The following is a 24,343-nucleotide window of genomic DNA, read 5'->3' on the forward strand; positions in this document are numbered from 1 at the left end:
GCCTCCACGGCCGCGCTCCCTCACCGACGACGGCTCAAAGACCGTCGCCGCCACCACCGTGCCCTCCGGCATCTCGCGCCAGGCCGGCTCCGCGCCCATGCTGCCACCGCGTCGGTCCAAGCACGGACCGACGCCGCCTCCAGCTCCGCCTCGACCCGGTTCCTGTCCCGCCAGGCCAAGGCTTCGGCGCCGTTCGGATCCAGGCCGAGGTCCGAGTCGGCCCGTCCCTCCACCTCGGCTTGGTCGGCGAGGTCGGACCGGCTCCTGCGGAACGCGGCCCCTTCGGCGGTCGCGGCTTCCACCGCCGCCCTCGCCAGCGCGATTGGTGACCTGTATTAGAAGACAGAATGAGCAGAAAAGAAACAAGACTAGCTCAAGAAAAAAATCTGAGCGCAAACGAGAGATGAAGGTTACCCCGCCAAGACCGGGACTGGGGTTGGCATCCCGTGCCCGCCGCCGCGCTTCCTCTTGGCCAGCCTCCCGGCCCCGGCCGGGTCCGCCGTGCGCTTCAGGGCCCGGGGTCACGGCGCGACGCTGTCTTTCCCATGCGGGCGGCGCCGTGCCGGGACCCGTCTCCGCCTCCCCCGCCCAACGCCACTACACCGACAACTGGCGTCAGCACCGACCGTTCCGTGCCGCGGTCAGCAATTCAAGACACATGAAGAAAAACACGAGACTTACCCGCGCGACGCCCAGCGCCGGCGTCAGACTCGGCCTCCTCCTCCTCCCCGCCATGAGCCGCGGGCTCCTCTGGCGCCACCGGCGCCACCTGCGACGGGGCCTGGGCGTAAGGATGCCGAATCGCGTTCAGAAGTACCCCCCGCATCGCGTCAGGGCGGATGAGAAGGTGCGCGGCAGCAAAGTAAGAAGACCAGACACTCACCTGCGGCGCCAGGTTCGACTGGCCGTACGGCGCCTTGCCGAACCGCCAGTCCTCCCCAAGGTTGGCCTTGGAGATGTCATTCACGCTGCGCGCGATCTGCTTCGCGGACAGCCGCGTCGACCCCATGCGGTTGGGGTCTTGAAGGGCGACCATTTCGCCGATGAGGCAGGAGCGCCCCTGAAGCGGAAGGACCCGGCGCATGATGAACGGGGCGAGGAGGTCGGTGCCGGTGAGCCCCTCCTGCGTCCTCATCACCGTCACCCGCTCGCAGAGATTGACGATCTCCTGCGACGGGCGCCTGGGCGAGTAGCCCCAGTTCGTCTTCGCCCGCGGCGGTGCGATGGCGAAGGCCGGAAGGTTGATGCGATCCGCACCAAGGTTGCGGACGTAGAAGAAGGAGTTCTGCCACTTCTTGACAGAATCCTCCAGCGGGATCTTGGGGAAATCCGCCCCCGACCGCTTCGAGATGACGGCGGCGCCGCAATCGGCGAACTCCCCGGCCGACGGGCCCTGCTGCTTCAAGGAGAAGAAGCGCGCCCAAAGGTCGATCGTAGGCTCGACCCCCAGGTACCCCTCGCAGAGGGTGACGAAGCCGGAGAGCTGGACGATGGCGCCGGCGCCAAGATGATGCGGCTGGAGCCCGAAGAACTCCAGGAATGCGCGGTAGAAGGTGCTCGCCGGCGGCCCGAACCCGCGCTTGAAGTGCGTGAGGAAGACCACGCGCTCCTGCCCCTCGGGCCGAGGCCTCTGTTCGCCGCGCGGCAGGCGGACGCTGCCGTCCGTCTCCCGCGGCAGGCGCCGCGTCGCCCGGAGTTGGGTGATGTCGTCGGAGGTGACATTCGAACCCATCCAGGAGCCCGATGGCAGCGACATGATCAAAGGAAGAAGAAGGAAGATGGACGGCGAAGGAGTTCTGCTCGGAGCAGCGGGCGCCGCAGTGCGTCAGTTGCAAAGAGCGGAGCGAGAGCAAAGGGACAGGAGGGCGCGAGCGAGAATAATGTCCGCCGCCCCCCTGCCCCCCGATTTATAACCCTCGGTTTGAACGTGGGGAAGTGGGATCGTCTCCACGCGCCCGTTCCACTACCCTGCAATAAGTGCGCACGTACACGTGCAATAACTGCCCGGGGAAGAGCAACCGGCCCCCGGACGCCGCAATAAATCCGCGCGCTTGGGCCGAGGGCGCGCGGCGGTGGGCCCCAGCCCGTCGCCCGGTCCCGTCACGCGCGTGGCCTGTCAGGCCCCTCCGACTTCCGGACACCACGTGGCGCCCGCGCAAAGCCCGAGGAATTGCCCCAAGATTCGGCGGACTTGTTGGTCCCCGCCACGGCCGGGATGCCACGATCTGGTTTTCGAGAAAACCAGCACAAAGTGGGTGTTGCCGGACCCGGCGCTCGCAGAATCCACCTTGCTTAAGGGGGAAACTGCGAAGGCCCACTCATCCGAAGACGGCGGACCTTCATAGCTTCGGGGACTACTGTCGGGGGATGGACCCCGGGCAGGCAACGGAACCCGGATCCTCTTCAAAAAACAACAGGGTTGGCACCGCCCCTCAATACCGGCACGCGCTTGGCTGAGTCGCTCGACCCGGCCAAGCCCCGCAAGCCGGCCAGACTAGCCGACCCGGCAAGACACGTCGACTCGGCCCCAACGACTAGCGCAAGACAGCCGAACCCGGCACGGCCAAAGCCTCCTCAACAAGCCAGCGCCACCCATGGCGTGCTACGCAATCCAGCCGCGGGTCAACTCCCGTCCCATCCAGGCCGTATGATGGGGACGAGACTTCAATCAACGATGACCGAGGCAACAGCGCCCGCCCATGCCTCTGGTCAGCAGGAACGTGGCAACAGTGCCCCTCACCTACCCGCTGACCAGGGCCGGCGTGGTTATAATGCCCCGCCCTCACCGCTGATGACAGCAAGCGGCAACCTGACGGAGAGCACTGTACGTGACTCGACTCGGCCACGCCCTGACGATCGACAAGACGGCGCACAGTCCCCCTAGGCTTGTGAGGCCCGCACCTAGGGGAACCCGGCGAACCACAAGCCCTCGGCGGGACCCAGCCCGGGTCCCCGGACACCGACAATACGGACCCACCGACTTGTAACATTACCATTGTACCCCCGGGGGTTGGACTATAAAACCCCCCGGGAGCCCACGATCATTCGGGGGGGGGGGGGGGCGAGCGAGAGGGCAAGCAGAAAACACATACGAGAGAAAGGCAAGTAAGCATAGGACTAGCCACAAAACAGCAACACCGGAGAGAAGGAGCACCCCAAGCCTTGGCCAGCTTCCTTCCTCCTCCATACAGCTCCAGGAGCAACATTGTACTATCGATCATCCAACTACACTCGGCAGGACTAGGGGTATTATCTTTCTGGAGAGCCCCGAACCTGGGTATGTCCGGCGTCCCGCGCCCGCTCATGCCAACCTCGCCTCTGGAGTCCTCCAGCGCCCTCGAGCCTCCTCCTCTCTTTAGCCATCCTTTGGCATCTACCGTGCGTCCACCATGACAGTACACGTACGGATGACTTATCCCCTGCTCCTTTTTACCACTGCTTCTTCTAGACGCGCAAGCTGCACCTTTAGTGCCTGTCAGAATGCTTCGTTTTTGATGGATCACAAAAGATAACTCGACTATGTATCCTAGCATCCAGTAGAGAACGTGCTCATGCCCAGCATGCATACGGCGGCCGTTAGCACGAGTTGATCCGGCCGTGAGTGTAGCTGAATTAGGTTTGGCTTTAGGTATGCTCAAGATTATCCATGCAACGACAGAACAATCGGTCAAAATCAGATAAACTTAATAAAAACTGCCATTTGCCAAACGCCTCCACAGTTTTATCAAAACTTAGAAAAACTATACTTTTTAGAAACCAAAGTATTTATTACCCACACATTAAAATACCGAGGTTTTGGAATACTCTGGTTTTGCAAAAACTGCGTTGCCAAACTAGGAGGGACACAAAAAAGCACTTTGAAGAGTATCTCCAGCGCCTTGTGAATTTTTTCTTCTCTTTTTGATGACTGAACCCTATGATATTTTGTTATGTACTTTTATTTCCAGTCGTTAAAATTAGAACAAGAACATGTACACATACGCGTGGACTCCAGAAAAAGTGATACACTGTTTAGTTTTTTTTAGAAAAGGAGGATGTACCCCCGGCCTCTGTATCTGGACGATGCATGCAGCCATATTATTAATTATTCACAAAGATCATACAAGGTGATACATTAATAAGCCTGGAGCCATCATCTTGACAACGTTGTTGCTACTCCTATCCTCTTGATGAAGACGTGTCGAATGTCTAGGCCTAGTACCAAACAAACATCGTATCAAAGCCTGGCATCTAAAGCCGGGTGTCCCATCCAAAGCCACTACCTAGATTGGGTCCCACACCGGTATGGCACATTCCCAGTGAGCACCGCACGCTGCAAGGGCCGTCACCTCCATCTTCCATCGGTCCATCCTCAGAGCAGAACTGATGCACCCACCTTGCCAGGCCTCTCTTCCATCAACGCCACCATGACGCCAGACAGCTTCCTCCTCCCGCGCGAGTCCATCTTCAATACGTGCCCATCGTCGAACCTCCGCGGCGCCATGCCTCCAGGATCCGCCGTCGGCCTTGCAGTAGATGTAACACCGCTCTTCCTCTTGTCCCCTCCAGCCAGCACGTGCTGCAAAACGATGCCCCCAGGAGGGACAACGGCATCGAAGGTGCCATCATCGTCCGATCCGGTAGACCCAGATCTAGGGTTTCCCCCGGAGCATCACGAGTGGGGCGCCATGACCTGCAACAACGATGCCTTCAGAAGGGAACGACGTCATAGACACCGCCATCGTCCATCATGACCATAGTTGGTGCGATTTTCATCGAAAATCACAGCCCCCCGATCTCTTAGCCGACTGAAACCGAACGGAGCTTCACCGTGAAGACCAAAGCCGCCGTCGGCACGTCGGCAGGGAGCCTCCAACCGCCCCCACCAGTCCTCCACACGCCACCGGTTGCCACGCCGGGGCGGATCTGGACGGGACGCCAGATCCGCGGCTTCTGTCGCGCATCTCCAGGCATAGACTCCACCGAGGGAAAGAGCACCATGCCGGCCATGGATCTGGCCGCCGCCGCATAGGCAAGGGACGCCGCCCTACCTGCTGCTTGCAGATCCAATAACGGAGTCACCCATGTCGCCTCCGGGTGATCCCGCAGCCCCCGCCGTGTCCGGCCCTCCACGCGCAGGACGAGGCATCGCAGCACCGCCGCTGGACTTGCCTGCGCGCCGCCTCGCCCCGGATGAACGCGATGCCGCCGCCCACGCCGAGCCCTCGCGCGAGGAGGAGATGGGGCCCGCCGCCGCCAGCACCTATCGGGCTTTGCCCGGCGGCAACGAGGGGAGAAGAGGGGCGGGGGAACCTGAGGTGTGCCGACGGCTAGGGTTGCCCCCTCGGGCGCTCGCGGGGGGAGCGACGCGAGAGGGCTCACAGTTGATGAGTTCTATCCCTCTCGTCAATACACTGTTTAGCTGGTATTGTGATAGCGTGGTAAACAGCCTGTCATTAAGAAAAATCAAATCTTGATCATACATTTACATAAATAAAGAGCCTTGGGTTGGTATGCATGCAACAACTAAAACACGACATGGTATGGAATAAAGGGAACAAATGACAATAATCATTGACATGGTGGTTTGGCGAATAAATAGCGGGAGCAAATACAACAAGCAAGAAACTTAGAAGTAGGCCCCCATTTCACTTTCAGTATGCCAAGTGGATATTAACATGTCCACCTCGCGGCTAGAGACGCTTGTCTTCAAACAACACATGGATTAACCTACCTTCCTGAGTAAGATATTCAAGTGGGGTCCTCTCTCTCGGTAATTGCTATTCCCTTCGTAAAGAAATACAAAAGCATTGGATCATTACTTTAGGTGGTGTTTGGTTCTCTAGTCCTAAGACTTTTTCTAGTCCCAACTAAAAAGTCCCTAGTCCCTAAAAAGTCCCTCCCTGTTTGTTTCCAGAGACTAAAAAGTCCCTAGTCCCTTCCTAGAGGTTATTAAATAACCATGTTGCCTCTAGTATATAGAAAAATAACAATCAAACAACACCATGGGGTGGCGGGCCAATGGATGCATGGAGGGGCATTATTGGAAAAGTCCCAAAAAGTCCCAAAAAGACTCTCCTTGAGAGTCTTCTTCATTTAGTCTCAAATGCCTAGTTTAGTCCTAAAAAACCCTCCCGTTTGATAAAAAAGTCTCTAAGAGGGACTTTTTTAGTCCCTACATAAAAAAGTCCCTGGAAACAAACACCCCTTAGTAATCTAAATGCTTTTATATTTTTTTACGAAATAGAAAAGTGGATTCCAGACTTCAGAGGCAAACCACACGATAAAATTACATAGGTAAGATATATAAAACCAACGGTTCCATAATCCGGCGAACTAGTTGCTGTTCAAGATATCTGCACCTTATCCCTTCAGCCACCGAACGCCGTTGAATTCAAAGGTTGCACACGCACGGGATCTGGGATCAAGGTTGTTACACTCCAGTCCAGAGACTGAGGCCTGAGCCACAAGACATGCGGGGCCTGTATCCGCACCCATCGCGAGGTCAAGTCAAAACAGCTACTCCTTGGAGTCTTGCACCAGTGCTACTGCTGCTGCGATTCGCCGATGTTCTAGAGAAGACCTGCATGTTGCTATCAGTAGACAGTAAGGCCCACCAAAGGAGACGGCTAGGAGCGTGTACAATAATGGCATATGGATACAGATGTTTTATGACAAAAATAGTTTGAGATCTTTATATTTTTTTTCCAATACAAGCTATCATTTGTGGACCTTATTAAAAGATACTCCTTCCGTCTTATAATATAAAAACGTTTTTAAAGCTATGTTAGTTTCAAAAACGTTCTTATATTATGGGACGGAGGGAGTAGAAAATAAAGACTTCAGTATACATGCATCTTTATTTTTCACTTCAATTTTTTCAGCTTTTGATACTAGATCATATATTTTCTCTTCAAGCACCCGCCTCCTGCAGAGGATCCCGCTTCCCTATCCAAACCTACTTTACTTGACATCCGATCCTACATGGCATATGAGGCATCATGCTGGGCTATGCATTGTACATACCCGAAAACTACTGAGCTGATTAACGGATCTAAACATACCGAGCCAAGGTTCGCCTAGTTTCTAGACAAAAGAATTTAATGTTCTTCATACTCTAGACCATGTCTGTATACCAGCTCGCCTGCCTATCACAATCAGCAACAAACACAAAAGAGCATGCGGTCAATTGAGACCACGTGACTACCCAAACGAATAATGCAAGGATTGGCCGTATTGGTGGTTAGTCAAAACTCAAACTCTACTAGTACAATACTCTTTCTCCAGCCCAGTCTTCCTAATCTTGCAGGAGCACTCTGAATTGTTTGTCAGTCTCCGCAGTTTCTTGGAGGGCAACATGCAAGATATAAAACTAAGGATGGATATTATAGGAGAGGAGCATGCATGTTGGCTACAGGCCAACATCGTCTCCAATATTTTGCCAGCAAGGAACCAACGGCGTCACTGCATGATCCAGTCAAAGTCTAACATGGTGTACAATTAAACAAACAGTATCCGTAGCATAGCCCACGGGATAGCATAGGTTTTAGGAAATGTGGAAGACAATATGTGACTCTTGTCATGGTCCATGGCAGCAAACTGAAATGTCACAACAGCTTGGCAGCCAAGCTACAACTTTAACTGCTGGTGCTTCGATACAGAATGGCCAAAATTAACAAAATATTGTTTGAGGATACCCAAGAACCCCAAAGCTAGAGCCCCTTGCCAAGGAAGTTCTTCATGCTATATGACTTCTAAGCGAACACCTTTATTCAAAAAGGCTTTCGCCCCGCTTTGTATATAAAGCAAACCATCAAGCCAACATCCAACAGAGGTTCACACACACAAAGATAGCACACACAAGAGGTTCAACAAGGATTCTGCTGAGGACACAGCTCAACAAGCCCTAAAATAGAAAAACAACAACCAAAGCAAACGCCACAACATTGGCGTCACGGTCCTGCGGGCGGCTAAGCGGCCGCCAAAACTGCATATAACCACACATTTTGAAAATGGCGTCAGTCGCACGTCGAAGAGGTATACGCTGGATCACAAGCTTATTGCGGATCGTCCACAGCGTCCAGGCAAGAACCCAATGCCCAGCCACCTAATGTGGCAGAGGCGCAACGGGGAGGCAAGTAGTTCCGTGAATAAGCCAGGAAAGTTAGTGTTGCACCACCGTCCACCGACCACCTCCCTAAAGCAACTCCAAAGGAATTGTGCAGAGACGCAATGAAGAAGACGTGGTTGGAGTCCTCCTCCGTCGCACAAAGGGAGCACATCCCATCACCAGGCCGTTTCGCTTGAGTACCTCCACCCCTGAAGGCACCCGGCCGCGGATCCATTGCCACAGGAGTATCCTAATCTTCAAAGGTAGTCTAGTCGCCCATATCGCAGAGAGGGGCTCAGGTCCAGGAACCGCCGCAATGGCCTGGTACAGTGATTTCATGGAGAAGCGGCCCGATGGCTCCAGCCGCCACGAAATGCGATTGTCCGGGTGATCAACACCCGGTTCCTGGAGGGCAATGCACTCAAGGAGCTCGTTCTAGGCGGCAAGTTCCAGGGGGCCAAAAGGCCGCCGGAAAGCGAGGCGCCCTAAGTCAATAAGGGTCGCCTGGACAGATATCCTAGGCTCTGTCGGATTTCGGGTTCCGGCAAAACCCTTGAGGTTCGAACACTGGGGTGCGCACGAAGATCTCTCTCTCCCAAGATCGCTCTCGCAACTATCGCAAGGCCTGGATAGACGAACCCAAAGAACGAGAGACACAAGAGTTTATACTGGTTCGGGGCACCGATGTGGTGTAATACCCTACTCCAGTGTGGTGTGGTGGATTGCCTCTTGGTCTAAGGATGAACAGTTACAAAGGAAGAACAACCTCCTGGGAGAGGTGCTCTTGTGCTTGTGTGTGGCTATGGATAGAATGGCCCCGATCCAAGATGAGATCAAGATGCCTCCTATGGTGGTGGCTAGTCCTATTTATAGAGGCCCTGGTCCTCTTCCCAAGTATTGAGCGGGAAGGGATCCAACAACGGCCAAATTCGAAGGGGGACAACCAGTACAAGTTATCCTGACTAAAGGTGGTCTTCGCCTGCCAAAGGCTTTGATGGTGACGCCGTCTTGGGCTCCACGGTGACCTCTGTCCTGTCGTCCTGCTGGTCTTGGTCTCGTTGCACCGATATGGAAACCTTTGCCTGATGCCTCGAGACTCCTCGCCTGCGTTTGCCCCCTTAGCACCAAAGAGGAAACGAGGACACTGCGCGCGCTGGCGCCCGCCTGGCTCTAGTCGTCATGGCTTGCGTCACAGAAACCTCGCGAGGTGTCCCTTGCCTTGATCTCTCCGCCCCTCGCGAGCCGGCCTGGTGAGGCCGCCCCTGAGGAGGTCTTGCACCGTCCGCCTCGCGAGGCTTGGCCCCTCGCGAGGGTCTTGAGTGTTTGCTGGAGAAGATGGGCCGTACAGGGCCACTGGTGGAGCCGCGCCGTGGGCCGCAGGCAGGCAAGTCTGGGGACCCCCGTTCCCAGGACGCCGATAGTAGCCCCCGGGCCCAAGGCGCGCTCGGACTTGGCTTCGAGGCAAAGCCAAAGGGCAGGTGCGGAGCGCCGCGGGCCCCAACAGCCTGCGGCCCCGCTTGACGCGTGGCGATTGATTGGACGTGGGCGTCTCCGCTTCCCCACGCTGCCTCGACAACTTCTCGACTTGACGAGTCCTTGCTGCATGCAGAGAAAAATCATCATTACCTGTGATCGTGGGGGTCGCCGGTTGGCCTTCTCCTGCTATAAATGAGGAGGGGGCGGAGCCCCCGTCGCTCATCTCTTCCTGCTCCGCTCGCTTCTTCTTCCTTGCTTCATTGCTAGTAGCGACGCCCATGGAGCCTATTCGGAGGTTCTTGGCCGCAGAGAAGGGAAAAACCCCGCGACGAGCCCGGGCCACTTCCGCCGAAGAAGAGGCCAGGCCATCGCCGCGACATGGTCGCGAGGCCGGAGGTGTCGAGTGTTGGAAATATGCCCTAGAGGCAATAATAAAATGGTTATTATTATATTTCCTTGTTCATGATAATTGTCTATTGTTCATAATTGTGTTATCCGGAAATCGTAATACATGTGTGAACACATAGACCATAACATGTCCCTAGTGAGCCTCTAGTTGACTAGCTCGTTGATCAATAGATGGTTACGGTTTCCTGACCATGGACATTGGATGTCATTGATAACGGGATCACATCATTAGGAGAATGATGTGATGGACAAGACCCAATCCTAAGCATAGCACTAGATCGTGTAGTTCGTTTGCTGAAGCTTTTCTAATGTCAAGTATCATTTCCTTAGACCATGAGATCGTGCAACTCCCGGATACCGTAGGAATGCTTTGGGTGTACCAAACGTCACAACGTAACTGGGTGGCTATAAAGGTGCACTACAGGTATCTCCGAAAGTGTCTGTTGGGTTGGCACATATCGAGACTGGGATTTGTCACTCCATATGACGGAGAGGTATCTCTGGGCCAACTCGGTATTTCATCATCATAATGAGCTCAATGTGACTAAGTAGTTAGTCACGGGATCATGCATTACGGAACGAGTAAAGTGACTTGCCGGTAACGAGATTGAACGAGGTATTGGGATACCGACGATCGAATCTCAGGCAAGTAACGTACCGATTGACAAAGGGAATTGTATACGGGATTACTTGAATCCTCGACATCGTGGTTCATCCGATGATATCATCGAGGAGAATGTGGGAGCCAACATGGGTATCCAGATCCCGCTGTTGGTTATTGACCGGAGAGTCGTCTCGGTCATGTCTGCGTGTCTCCCGAACCCGTAGGGTCTACACACTTAAGGTTCGGTGACGCTAGGGTTGTAGAGATATTTGTATGCGGTAACCCGAAAGTTGTTCGGAGTCCCGAATGAGATCCCGGACATTACGAGGAGTTCCGGAATGGTACGGAGGTAAAGATTTATATATAGGAAGTCCAGTTTCGGCCACCGGGAAAGTTTCGGGGGTCACCGGTATTGTACCGGGACCACCGGAAGGGTCCCGGGGGTCCACCGGGTGGGGCCACCTATCCCGGAGGGCCCCATGGGCTGAAGTGGGAAGGGAACCAGCCCCTGGTGGGCTGGTGCGCCCCCCATGGGCCTCCCCCTGCGCCTAGGGTTGGAAACCCTGGGGGTGGGGGGCGCCCCACCTGACTTGGGGAGCAAGTTCCCCCTTGGCCGCCGCCCCCCTTGAGATGGGATCTCCAGGGGCCGGCACCCCCCAGGGCCCCTATATAAAGGGGGGGGGAAGGGAGGGCTGCGCACCCAAGCCCCTGGCGCCTCCCTCTCCCCCCGTAACACCTCTCCCTCTCGCTGAGCTTGGCGAGCCCTGCAGAGATCCCCGCTGCTTCCACCACCACGCCGTCGTGCTGCTGGATCTCCATCAACCTCTCCTTACCCCTTGCTGGATCAAGAAGGAGGAGACGTCTCTCCCAACCGTACGTGTGTTGAACGCGGAGGTGCCGTCCGTTCGGCGCTAGGATCATCGGTGATTTGGATCACGACGAGTACGACTCCATCAACCCCGTTCTCTTGAACGCTTCCGCTCGCGATCTACAAGGGTATGTAGATGCACTCCTTCCCTCTCGTTGCTAGATGACTCCATAGATTGATCTTGGTGACGCGTAGAAAATTTTAAATTTCTGCTACGATCCCCAACATCGAGGCCTTGGTGCGAGCGGCCTCCTCCCGGGTACCCACTGCCTTTGTACGCCCAAGCTGAGGGCTCCGGAGGAAGGGGCGGCGAGCGCCGCTGCCCGCGCCGGGGCCGTGGTCACCGCGCCGCGGTGACGCACGCTGTCGCCCCAGGGGTCCACGCCGCGGACTCCTCGCACAAACTCTTGATGTGGGCGGCGATGCCTCCGCGCACTTGAATCCGCTTCCCGCAGTTCTTCTCCACCGAGATGCCGCCGAGGGGCCCCCTTGAGCTCTGGCTGCAGCACGCCGACTGCGACGCCCCGACGACTGGAGCGGAGGTCGAAGCCGTTTCCGCGGGGCAAGATCTTCATGACTCGCGGCTGGGGCGAGGTCGCCCGGGTTTGCCGCGCGGAAGGCGCCCTCGCCATCCACTTCAAGTACGACGGCGCCTCCACGATGTTCTTCAAGGTCTTCAGCGCGGAAGGCCGCCGCTTGGAGTGCTGCCCTGGAGAGGGTCATCGGGACGGCGCAGCGGCCAGCGCCGAGCTTGCCGCTGGCTTCGCCAGCTGCTCCTCTAGCAGCAGCGGTGGCGCTTGGGAGTCCAAGGACTCTCTCGAGCCCTACGAGACTCCGGAGACGAGCGACGACAGCTACGTGCCCCCGAGCTCTCGCCGGGCCCGGAGCAAGGCCGCAGCATCCGGCCGCCGCCGTCGCTGATCTGGATGGGGTTGGCGCCGGCCTCCCGTGGCCCACTGTTGATTATGGCGTCGGCTGCCCTGGTGCGTGTAGATAGAGCTCCTAGGAACTCCCTCCTTTTTGTTCCCTGCGAGGAATCGAAATGGACCCCGTGGGGGCGTGTAAAGGGTCTGTAATGTCTTCTGTTCATATTATCCCTATTATGAAAATTTGCGAGCGCATGTCTTGTTTCGGCTCGGTACCCCTTTCCAACCCCACGGCAGCTTGGCGCTCTACGCCGACAGGTCCCGGTCCCCAGGCAGGCTGCAGCCGTCGCTGGTATGCCAGGTCACGATGCCGTGGTCAAGGCCAGAAGGTGAGCGGCCCAAGGTCCAGTAAGAGCTCCTGAGTCCCGATGCTCAAGAGGTCCCCTTTAGCGCTCAAGCAGCTATCGAGAGGCAGGAAAGGGTGGTGACGTTGCCGTAACAAGGCTGCCACAGGTGCGGATCCTATGCTGTAGCGCTGGGCTGACCCAGGCGCGAGACTTATCTCGGCTTTCTGGAGCTGGTTCCTTGCGTCGCGCCAGACTTGCGTGTCGACTACAGTAGGGTAGCTAGGTTAGGCCCGTGCGAGCCTCCCCCTCTTCTCCACGCTCTTCTGTGTGCTCTGCGTCCTCAGGTCCCGGCCCTCGAGCGAGCTCAGCCGCCGCTGGTATGCCAGGTCGCGATGCCGTGGTCAAGGCCAGGGGGTGAGGGCTGGAGACCCAGTAAGAGCTCCTGAGTCGCGATGCTCAGGAGCCCCCCTTTTAACGCGCAAGCGAATCGCATAGGAGAAGAAGGAGCCCGTGGTACCGCCCGCTGTCGTCCTCGGGAGGTTCCTGCAGGTTAGCACGAGGAAGGACATAGATCGCCATGATCGGTCTGCCGCAGGTCGCTCTGCAAGAAGATGAAGGCACTGAGGGCCTGGTGAGGTGGCGTGCACGGGGTGTGCCGCGAGCCAGAGCTCGACCGCTCAGATTTGTCGACGTTGCAGGGACGGACCCGAGCACAAGCGCCGTGCCAGCATGTGTAGCTCCCGTGGTGGGTGACGATCAAGTAGGTGATAACCATAGATAGATTATGCGTGAAAAGCAAACTAGCTTAGGTAAATGCAAGAACGATACATGCCGCTGGGTCGGACCCGAGCGGCCTGGGGATGATGCAGCCCGAGGGACGCCCCCAGCAGAGTAAGCTAACGACATAAAATGATACATGCCGCAGGGACAGGCCCACGCGGCCTAGGAATGATGCAGCCCGGGGAGCGCTCCCAGCTAAATAAACTTGGAAAATGTCACCTGGTTCCGTTGTCGAGGGATGTTGGGGTAGCTGAAGACACGTGGCGAAGGGGTTGCTCCTCACGAGCCATCGGGACCCTGAGCCTCAGGAGGCTCTGGGGGTCCAGGCGGTTCCTCGAGGACCGTCTCCATCTCCGTCAGGACTGCGTGATGCCTGGCCTCCTGAGCCGCCAGGACACTCCGCAGGTTGCGCTGGAAGGCAGCTGCCATGCTCGGCAGACCGAATGGCATGCGAACATAGCTGTGAGGTGGACCCTCACAGCGTCCCATGCGCGAAGGCCAGAAGAGCTCCTGAGAAGCGGCCCTGTTGAGCCCTGGGATGTCGATGCAGACGCGCAGCCCACCATCCTCGCCAGGATGGGGAGCAGCGCCAGGTGGGCGGCGGTCGCCGCGCATGGCTCTTGCTTCTTGTAGTTCCTGAGTGGTCTGGATGATGAACTCCTAAGCGGCGGGCGCTCCTCGCTTGGTGTCCTCCTGAGGGAAACGTGCCGCGAAGCTTGCCTCCACATGGTGGCCGAGCGCCTCCCTCGTGATGTTGGCTAGGTCTGAGGCCCTCCAAAAGAGAGCCCCCGAGCCCTGCCCAAGGAGGGCGCCGGGCACGCCTTCCTATGCGAGGGAGGGAGGCGCCCCAGTTGCGGGCGCTGATCCTGGAGCGGCACCGGTAGAGGCGCCGCTCCCCTGAGGTCATGTACGGAGTAGCTGCTTCTTCTTCTTGGGGATGGCCTCAAGAGGGTACTGCGCATGATCGTTGTCGGGGTCTTCGATTGTCGCGGCTTGGAAGGCGCGCTCGAGGGAGCACACCGCATCTTTTTCTTCGCAGGGGACCGTGATGATTCTCCTAGCATCTTGAGGATGTTGTAGCTGTGGTGGGTTACTGCCATGAACTTGGCCAGTGCTGGATATCCGAGGATGGCGTTGTATGGCAGACGGATGTGAGCTATGTCGAAGTCGATGAGCTCGGTGCGGTAGTTGTCGCGCTATCCGAAGGTGACAGGGAGGCGGACCTGCCCTATCGGGGTGGTGGAGCCGTCGGTCACTCCTGAGAAGGGCTTGGTAGGCTGAAGCTGGTCGTATGACACTTGGAGGCTGTTGAACGTCTCGACGGACAGGACGTTAAGCTCTGCGCTGTCGTCAATGAGGGTCTTGGTGACTTGTACGTTGCTGATGACAGGTGAACTGTGACGCCCCCGATTTGACCGTACACTAATCATGCACGAAAATGTGTACGATCAAGATCAGGGACTCACGGGAAGATATCACAACAAAACTCTACAACATAAATAAGTCATACAAGCATCATAATACAAGCCAGGGGCCTCGAGGGCTCAAATACAATTGCTCGATCATAGACGAGTCAGCGGAAGCAACAATATCTGAGTACAGACATAAGTTAAACAAGTTTTCCTTAAGAAGGCTAGCACAAAAGTAGCAACGATCAAAAAGGCAAGGCCTCCTGCCTGGGACCTCCTAACTACTCCTCGAAGCCGAACTCCATGTAGAATCATCCTCGGGATCTCTAGCTCCTGGACTCCAGCATATGGTTGCGACAACCAGGTATAGAAAGGGGAAAAGAGGGAGAAAAGCAACCGTGAGTACTCATCCAAAGTACTCGCAAGCAAGGAGCTACACTACATATGCATGGGTATATGTGTAAAGGGCCATATCGGTGGACTGAACTGCAGAATGCCAGAATAAGAGGCGGATAGCTAATCCTGTCGAAGACTACGCTTCTGGCCACCTCCATCTTGCAGCATGTAGGAGAGAGTAGATGGTAAGTTCACCAAGTAGCATCGTATAGCATAATCCTACCTGGCGATCCCCTCCTCATCGCCCTGTTAGAGAGCGATCACCGGGTTGTATCTGGCACTTGGAAGGGTGTGTTTTATTAAGTATCCAGCTCTAGTTGTCATAAGGTCAAGGTACAACTCCGGGTCGTCCTTTTACTGAGGGACACGACTATTCGAATAGATAAACTTCCCTGCAAGGGTTCACCACATAACCCAACACGCTCGATCCCATTTGGCCGGACACACTTTTCTGGGTCATGCCCGGCCTCGGAAGATCAACACGTCGCAGCCCCACCTAGGCTCAACAGAGAGGTCAGCACGCCGGTCTAAACCCTATGCGCGCAGGGGTCTGGGCCCATCGCCCATTGCACACCTGCACGTTGCGTACGCGGCCGGAAGCAGACCTAGCCCCCTTAATACAAGCGCGAGCTTACGGTCCAATGCGGCGCGCGCCACTCAGTAGCTGACGTCAAAAGGAGCTTCGGCTGATACCACGACGTCGAGTGCCCATAACTGTTCCCGCGTAGCTGGTTAGTGTGTATAGACCAAATGGCCAGACTCAGATCAAATACCAAGAACTCGTTAAGCGTGTTATTTTGAAGTAACCGCGGACGCCGTCCAGGGCCAGGCCCACCTCTCGCCTAGGTGGTCTCAACCTGCCCTGTCGCTCCGCCACAGAGATCCACTTGCGGGTACTCCTACGAGCCGACCCGACTTTAGTCACCATAGGTGTCATGTATATAGTATATAAGTATATACCCGTGATCACCGCCCAAGTGATCACGGCCCGATAGTATAGCACAGCAGACGGACAAGAATGTAGGGCCACTGATGGAAAACTAGCATTCTATACTAAGCATGTAGGATTGCAGGTAAAGGTAACAACAGTAGAAGCAAGGACAGGCTATGCATCAGGATAGGATTAACGGAAAGCAGTAACATGCTACACTACTCTAATGCAAGCAATATAGAGAAGAATATGCGATATCTGGTGATCAAGGGGGGGGGCTTGCCTGGTTGCTCTGGCAAGTAGGAGGGGTCGTCTTCGATGTAGTCGAACACACGAACATCGGCAGCGGTCTCGAAGTCTACCGGAAAGAAGTAATGGAGGGGGAACACAATAAATAACAGAGCAATCAAATGTAACACAAAGCAAGACGCGGCGATACGTTGTGCTAGGGGTGACCTAACGTAGGGATAGGTGATACCGGCGAAAGGGGAAACATCCGGGAAAATATCCCCGGTGTTTCGCGTTTTCGGACAGATGAACCGAAGGTGAAATGTTGCAGGTTCGCTATGCTAGGGACGCGTGGCTGGAGAACAGGTTGCGTATTCGGATTCGTCTCGTCGTTCTGAGCAACTTTCATGTACAAAGTATTTTCATCCGAGTTACGGGTTATTTTATATGATTTTTATAAGTTTAAATGATTTTCTAAATTTCCAGGATTTATTTTAATTCGAAAATAAAAGAGAAATTGCTAAATGTACCCAGCCCTGTGTACACAACAGTTTACACAGGGGCTGACATGTGGGCCAGGGGGACCCAGTTGACCAGTCAATGTTTGACTGGTCAACAGGGGGTGGGGCCCCCGTGTCATTGACAGATTAGGCTAAACAGGGTTTAATTAAGTTAACTAGTGATTAGGTTATTCTAATTATGATTAATTAAGTTAATTAATTTTTTAATTAATTAATTAATATTTTTTTATTGTCATTATATTTTTTCAATTCTTTTTTTTTATAAAAATGTTCTGGACAGTGGGCCCCGTTTGTCATAGGCCTAGTGGGGGCCTTAGCGGGCGAGCGGGTTACGGGCGCTGGCACGCCCAGGTCAACAGGGGGCTACGCGCCAGCCATGGGCACGGCGACGCCGGTCGCCTGAGGCGACAGTTGCGAGGCCACGGGGAGGCGGGATCGCCCGGGAGGTAGGGGACGGGGCGACGCGCGGGAGCAGGGGAGCGGCGCGCGTCGACGAGATGGTGCTAGCGCGTGTGTGAGGCCGCGCGGCGGGGCGCGACAGGGGCCATGGTGGCCATGAGCGGGAGCTCAGGCGGCGGAGCAATGCAGCAGCAGAGCGAGGACGCAAGCGGGGGGGGGGGGGGGGCAAAGAGCGCGGCGCCCGGCAACAGCAGCAGTCGTGTGCGCGTGCGCGCGAGGCGGGACGCCGGGTGGCTACGGTGAGCGCGGCCGGTGCGGGCGCGGGCGGAGGAAGGCGAGGCGCGGCACAAGGCGCACGCGGGCAGCGCAGCCGCCGCGAGGAAGTGGCGGCACAATGGGACAGCATGCGGGGAAGAAGAGGCTGAGGTGGTCAGTGGCGCGGCGGGCGCAGCGGTGATTGGCGGGACCGCACGGCTGGAGCGGCAAGGCGAGGCAAGCCGTGGCGGGGAGCAGGGCCGGCCTGACCAGAGCAGGGGCGTGGGGAGGTCCACGGGCACAGACGGCGTCGTGGCGTGCGAGGGAGAGAGCAGGAGGGGGCTCACGGGGGGGATCGTAGGGCACGGCAGCGGGGTCGTGGTGGGGGACGGGGACGACGGCGATGATGGCGGACACGGGGAGGCAGACCGGCGGGGAGGACCAGCGAACGGCGGCTCCGGTGAGGTCCTCGGGCGGCGGTGGTGCGGCGCAGCGGTCCGACGAGGTGGTGGTCTGGTGAGGGTGTCAACCGGCGGGGGCGGTTCGTGCCCCGATCCAGATCGGATCGGGGGAGAGAGGAGTGGGGCGAGTGGGGTGGGTGTTGGTTAGGGTTTTCGGGTGGGGGGATATGAGGAGTGGGGTGTGGGCCGGCCGGTTGTAGCCTCGTGGCCAGCTCGGCCACGGCCCAGCAAGGGGCTTTGTTTCTCTTTTTTTATTTGTTTCTTTTATTATTATTTTAGTTTCACTTTTTTTGTTGTCTATTATAGTTTCATTTATTTTAGTTTTATAAAATACCTAGTTAGAACCTAAATTAGTATAATTAATATAAGCCAGTACCCAACCTGGTTTTGACTCAAAATAAGTTAGCTTAATATTTTTATAATTTAAAGAGCAATTAAATTGTTATTTAGCCACTGTTTTTATTATTTTAGTGTCTTTAATTATTTTATAAAAATGTGGGTTCTCCACCATTATTACTAAGGATTTATTTGTCACATTTAGCACATTTTAGTTTTTATGTTTGAAAACTTTTATCGTTTGACTTTAATTCAAATTTGAATTTGAATCGGTTTCGAACTAACGCGAGATTAACTACAGTAACCGAGGTGACGTGGCATCATTAGTGTGGAATTACTGTAGCTTAACTATCCGGGCGTCACAATTCTCCTCCACTACAAGAAATCTCGTCCCGAGATTTAAGAGGCGTAGGGGGGGAAGGTTCTGGTTACAAAATTCTAGCGAGTGTTCTCGGTTTTAGTTGATCTTCTCGAAGAAATAGATCTCTTCCGTTGACGTCCGCATTCCTCTGCTCCAGGTCATCATGATGAAGTCGTAATCCTTCCTTCGGGAGTTCCATCGTACTTACGAAAGGATAAAAGGGGGGTATTCTGGGAGAACGGACCTCGGCAAGGTTGACTATCTGGTCGATAACATCGGGGAAGGTGGCGAAAAGTAACTCTCGAATTGAAACTTAAGAAAATATCGAGAGCAAAGTAAGGAGGTACCATGGGAAGTTTCAAGCGGGCAGGCAATCGTTCGATGCCTGAAATAGGGTGTGAAAGGGTCAAAGCAACGGGAATAAGTATTGTGTCCGATATCAGACCTGAAGGTGGCTCGTGAATTACATACGAGGCCATGCGCGAGAAACAACCTTGGAAACAGGGGGTGTACATGAGAGTCAGGTTTCGATCCTGTGGAACTGTGGGGTATGGGCCCACCATGTGGGTTAAAAGTAGGAAGGGCGGAGATGTCTTGCGCGATCATGTAAGCAAGGCATGTCAGAGGATAGCCTGTCATTTATGTCGACAACAACATCGGTACCAAGGGCGAGGGACGAAGAGAACCATTTTCATGCTCGTTGAACGAGGCGGACCAATAGGCAGAGTTCTCGTCCATCGGCGGTTACCGGAATGTCATCAACAATAGTATCAGGGTCTTACTGACAAAGTTGTACACCGAGGTGTTTACATAAGCAGGGAAATATTACTGCTTAAGTCATAAAGATCACAAGAAAGGGTAAACAAAACAATGGAAAGGATAATATGATTATCAAATTAAACAGAACAATGGAAAGGAAATGTGTTTACACACGTATTTCAGGGGTATATCCTTCCCAAGGACAAACAAAGCATGATATCCATGACAGGATAGAAGTAGAAAACCATTTAGGTAAGGGGAGAGGAATTTCATGACATTACCCCAAACATCGGTGTTTGGATAATTGAGCTGGAAACATTTAGCATTGGGCTTCAAAGGTTCTTGTTGAAAATCGGAGTACCATAGACATGCTTCGAGATAGCATTGACATGGCCATCAAGTAAGGGTCAGAATTTGGATGCACAAAGATCCATCAGGAACAACTTATAGAATAAGCCTTACGATTTCCTCATGGAAGAATCGCTAACCTTGCTAAGAAGGAAACTATAACAATAGGTCCTCCAGCCAGGTGTACTAGGCATGACATCACCTTACCGGGTTATATAAAGGCAAATGTTATAACTCTTGGAATATGTTCCAACCATCATAACTGGCCGAGATTCAAATCTGATTGGTGTCAAGATACCTCAGACTCAGGATGTCTGAGAAGAAAAGGTGCAACACAAAGTGTCGAGATGACATTGTAAGATTTTTGGGATTTGAACTATGGAAGCGAGTTCCGAAACAAGAGTTCATCATTAATCAAGGAGAGGATGAGGAGGTGGCTGATGGACTCAGCGACATTCCATTGAGATTTCCAAAAGATGGATTTCCACAACTATGTGAACAAGGAGATAACATTAGCTAGATCGAATGACTTAATGATGTATGCTCGAGGAAAACATACACAGTTAAACATTGGTTGAACAGTGCACCCGAAATATGGGCTAGGTAGCACGATCAATGTTCGAATGATGATTCATTAAGTCATAGACGTAGAATGAAACTATAGACCAATAACTTCAAAGCAATAGGGTTGCTAGAAGTTTAGAATTTACACATCACAGACCATTTGTCGGTATTTCATTTAGAAACAACTCGGGGACCAAGAAAGAATGGTGATGGTGAGAAGTATCACTGTACCAAGAATTCTTAAGAGGTGGAGTAATGCTCACGACATTCTTGACATCAAAGATGGTAATACTCCACGGTAGAACATAACATAGGTTGGATAGCAGGGAAATCAGGATACAACACAAAATATGAACAAGTTTGTGTTGAGGGGAGGCAAGAATGTTGTCGATGATACCACAATTCATCGAGGGGCAAGGATGGTATTTCTCATCCTGAATTTCAACACACAACTTGGAAGAAGTCAAATTGTTGACAATGATCACGACAAATTTGTCGAGAGGTTTTCAAGAAGATGTAATTGATCGACGATGACATCAAGTCAAAGGAATGATGAAAGCGAAAGGTTATTGGAACCACGGTTAGGACACAAACTCGAAATCGAGTTTGCTGTTCAAGGAGAAGCGATATGACGAGGAAGATTGACGCAAGATTAGCTCACTGTCGAAATTTGTGCGCCGGGAAGGTCCAGGTAGCACAGTTAAAATTCAGCACGATAATGATGTAGCCAATCAGGCTTGGAATGACGTGATCGGGTACAAACTCATAAGTAAAGAAGATTACTAAGAGTTGTTTAATCGCAGTGCGGACTCGATTCAGTTATCGGTGGTTTTGAGTGTTTAAAAACTCGAAGCCCGTGAAAAATTGGAATCAATGAGAATGTAGCACTTGATGGAGAACTCATAATAAGTTATGCATTTCCGTGATAATCTCAAGATACCAGGGGGGTAATACTCGACGACAAACCAAAGTAGAGGTTGGACTGGGGTATTGCTCTGCAGAAGACAAGGGCTTAAACTTGCACGAGAAATGGTATTTAAAAGAGAACATGGTTGGAACCACGATTGCAAAATGCCAGATCCCAGATATAAGATGAACTTATACCAAGGGAATAATTAATTTAAGAAAAGCTTTAATGACGTTTGAGCCAGAAGGAAGAATCCTAGGATCTGATTGAGGATTGTGAGCATTCGCAATATTTTGAATCAACAGACTCAAAATGATAATGACAAGGAATGACAATAAGATTACGAGACTTATGGGATTAACCATAATGCAAGCAAGCAAGAATTTCAAGAGCAATAGGCTGCTCAGGATTTTCGGTAGATCGAATGGTATTTTGAACACTTTTGTGAAATACTTGAATCAACTGGGGATGAGTGGATACTCGGTAAGTGCGAGAATTATCCGTAGGGGTATTCAGGTGACAAAGAACAGCAAGGCAGTAAGCTCAAAGGATTCTCGGAACAACAGAGAGAATTTTGGGGTATCTTGTAATAACAAGATCAACTGGGAAACATTGTATGAATGGCGAGTATACATGGTTATCCATAGGAGTTTATCGATGAAAGGATATTGCAAAAGCGATGAACACAAGTTCTCGGGTTATCAGCGGAGAGTATCTTCAGGGTCTTCACGTGCAGCAGATGATCATCAGGAATAAGGGGCTCTCCGGGTGAAAGTGATAACGAGATCCTAATGTTAGATTTAGCAAAATTTACTTAACCCGAATAGAAGAGAGATCAGAGTCCCAGAGTATAGACAAGGAGTAAAAGATCCTAATACTACCCAATGGCGACGTGGGCCCGTAAGCCACATAGCCATGTTAGTAAAAGTTTTTCAATGACTAGACTCGACTTCGGCCAAGGAGTATGGAAGGGGGATTCCTACAGGCAGTCGGCTCTGATACCAACTTGTGACGCCCCCGATTTGACCGTACACTAATCATGCACGCAAATGTGTACGATCAAGATCAAGGACTCACGGGAAGATATCACAACAAAACTCTACAACATAAATAAGTCATACAAGCATCATAATACAAGCCAGGGGCCTTGAGGGCTCGAATACAATTGCTCGATCATAGACGAGTCAGCGGAAGCAACAATATCTGAGTACAGACATAAGTTAAACAAGTTTGCCTTAAGAAGGCTAGAACAAAAGTAGCAACGATAAAAAAGGCAAGGCCTCCTACCTGGGACCTCCTAACTACTCCTCGAAGCCGAACTCCATGTAGAATCATCCTCGGGATCTCTAGCTCCTAGACTCCAGCATATGGTTGCGACAACCAGGTATAGAAAGGGGAAAAGAGGGAGAAAAGCAACCGTGAGTACTCATCCAAAGTACTCGCAAGCAAGGAGCTACACTACATATGCATGGGTATATGTGTAAAGGGCCATATCGGTGGACTGAACTGCAGAATGCCAGAATAAGAGGCGGATAGCTAATCCTGTCGAAGACTACGCTTCTGGCCACCTCCATCTTGCAGCATGTAGGAGAGAGTAGATGGTAAGTTCACCGAGTAGCATCGTATAGCATAATCCTACCCGGCAATCCCCTCCTCGTCGCCCTGTTAGAGAGCGATCACCGGGTTGTATCTGGCACTTGGAAGGGTGTGTTTTATTAAGTATCCAGTTCTAGTTGTCATAAGGTCAAGGTACAACTCCGGGTCGTCCTTTTACCGAGGGACACGGCTATTCGAATAGATAAACTTCCCTGCAGGGGTTCACCACATAACCCAACACGCTCGATCCCATTTGGCCGGACACACTTTTCTGGGTCATGCCCGGCCTCGAAAGATCAACACGTCGCAGCCCCACCTAGGCTCAACAGAGAGGTCAGCACGCCGGTCTAAACCCTATGCGCGCAGGGGTCTGGGCCCATCGCCCATTGCACACCTGCACGTTGCGTACGCGGCCGGAAGCAGACCTAGGCCCCTTAATACAAGTGCGAGCTTACGGTCCAATGCGGCGCGCGCCACTCAGTCGCTGACGTCAAAAAGAGCTTCGGCTGATACCACGACGTCGAGTGCCCATAACTGTTCCCGCATAGCTGGTTAGTGCGTATAGACCAAATGGCCAGACTCAGATCAAATACCAAGAACTCGTTAAGCGTGTTATTTTGAAGTAACCACGGACGCCGTCCAGGGCCAGGCCCACCTCTCGCCTAGGTGGTCTCAACACGCCCTGTCGCTCCGCCACAAAGATCCACCTGCGGGTACTCCTACGAGCCGACCCGACTTTAGTCACCATAGGTGTCATGTATATAGTATATAAGTATATACCCGTGATCACCGCCCAAGTGATCACGGCCCGATAGTATAGCACAGCAGACGGACAAGAATGTAGGGCCACTGATGGAAAACTAGCATTCTATACTAAGCATGTAGGATTGCAGGTAAAGGTAACAACAGTAGAAGCAAGGACAGGCTATGCATCAGGATAGGATTAACGGAAAGCAGTAACATGCTACACTACTCTAATGCAAGCAATATAGAGAAGAATAGGCGATATCTGGTGATCAAGGGGGGGGGCTTGCCTGGTTGCTCTAGCAAGTAGGAGGGGTCGTCTTCGATGTAGTCGAACACACGAACATCGACAGCGGTCTCGAAGTCTACCGGAAAGAAGTAACGGAGGGGGAACACAATAAATAACAGAGCAATCAAATGTAACACAAAGCAAGACGCGGCGATACGTTGTGCTAGGGGTGACCAAACGTAGGGATAGGTGATACCGGCGAAAGGGGAAACATCCGGGAAAATATCCCCGGTGTTTCGCGTTTTCGGACAGATGAACCGGAGGTGAAATGTTGCAGGTTCGCTATGCTAGGGACACGTGGCTGGCGAACAGGTTGCGTATTCGGATTCGTCTCGTCGTTCTGAGCAACTTTCATGTACAAAGTATTTTCATCCGAGTTACGGATTATTTTATATGATTTT

This window comes from Aegilops tauschii, chromosome 5 (genome assembly GCF_002575655.3).
Source record: "Aegilops tauschii subsp. strangulata cultivar AL8/78 chromosome 5, Aet v6.0, whole genome shotgun sequence".
Classification (NCBI taxonomy): Eukaryota; Viridiplantae; Streptophyta; class Magnoliopsida; order Poales; family Poaceae; genus Aegilops; species Aegilops tauschii.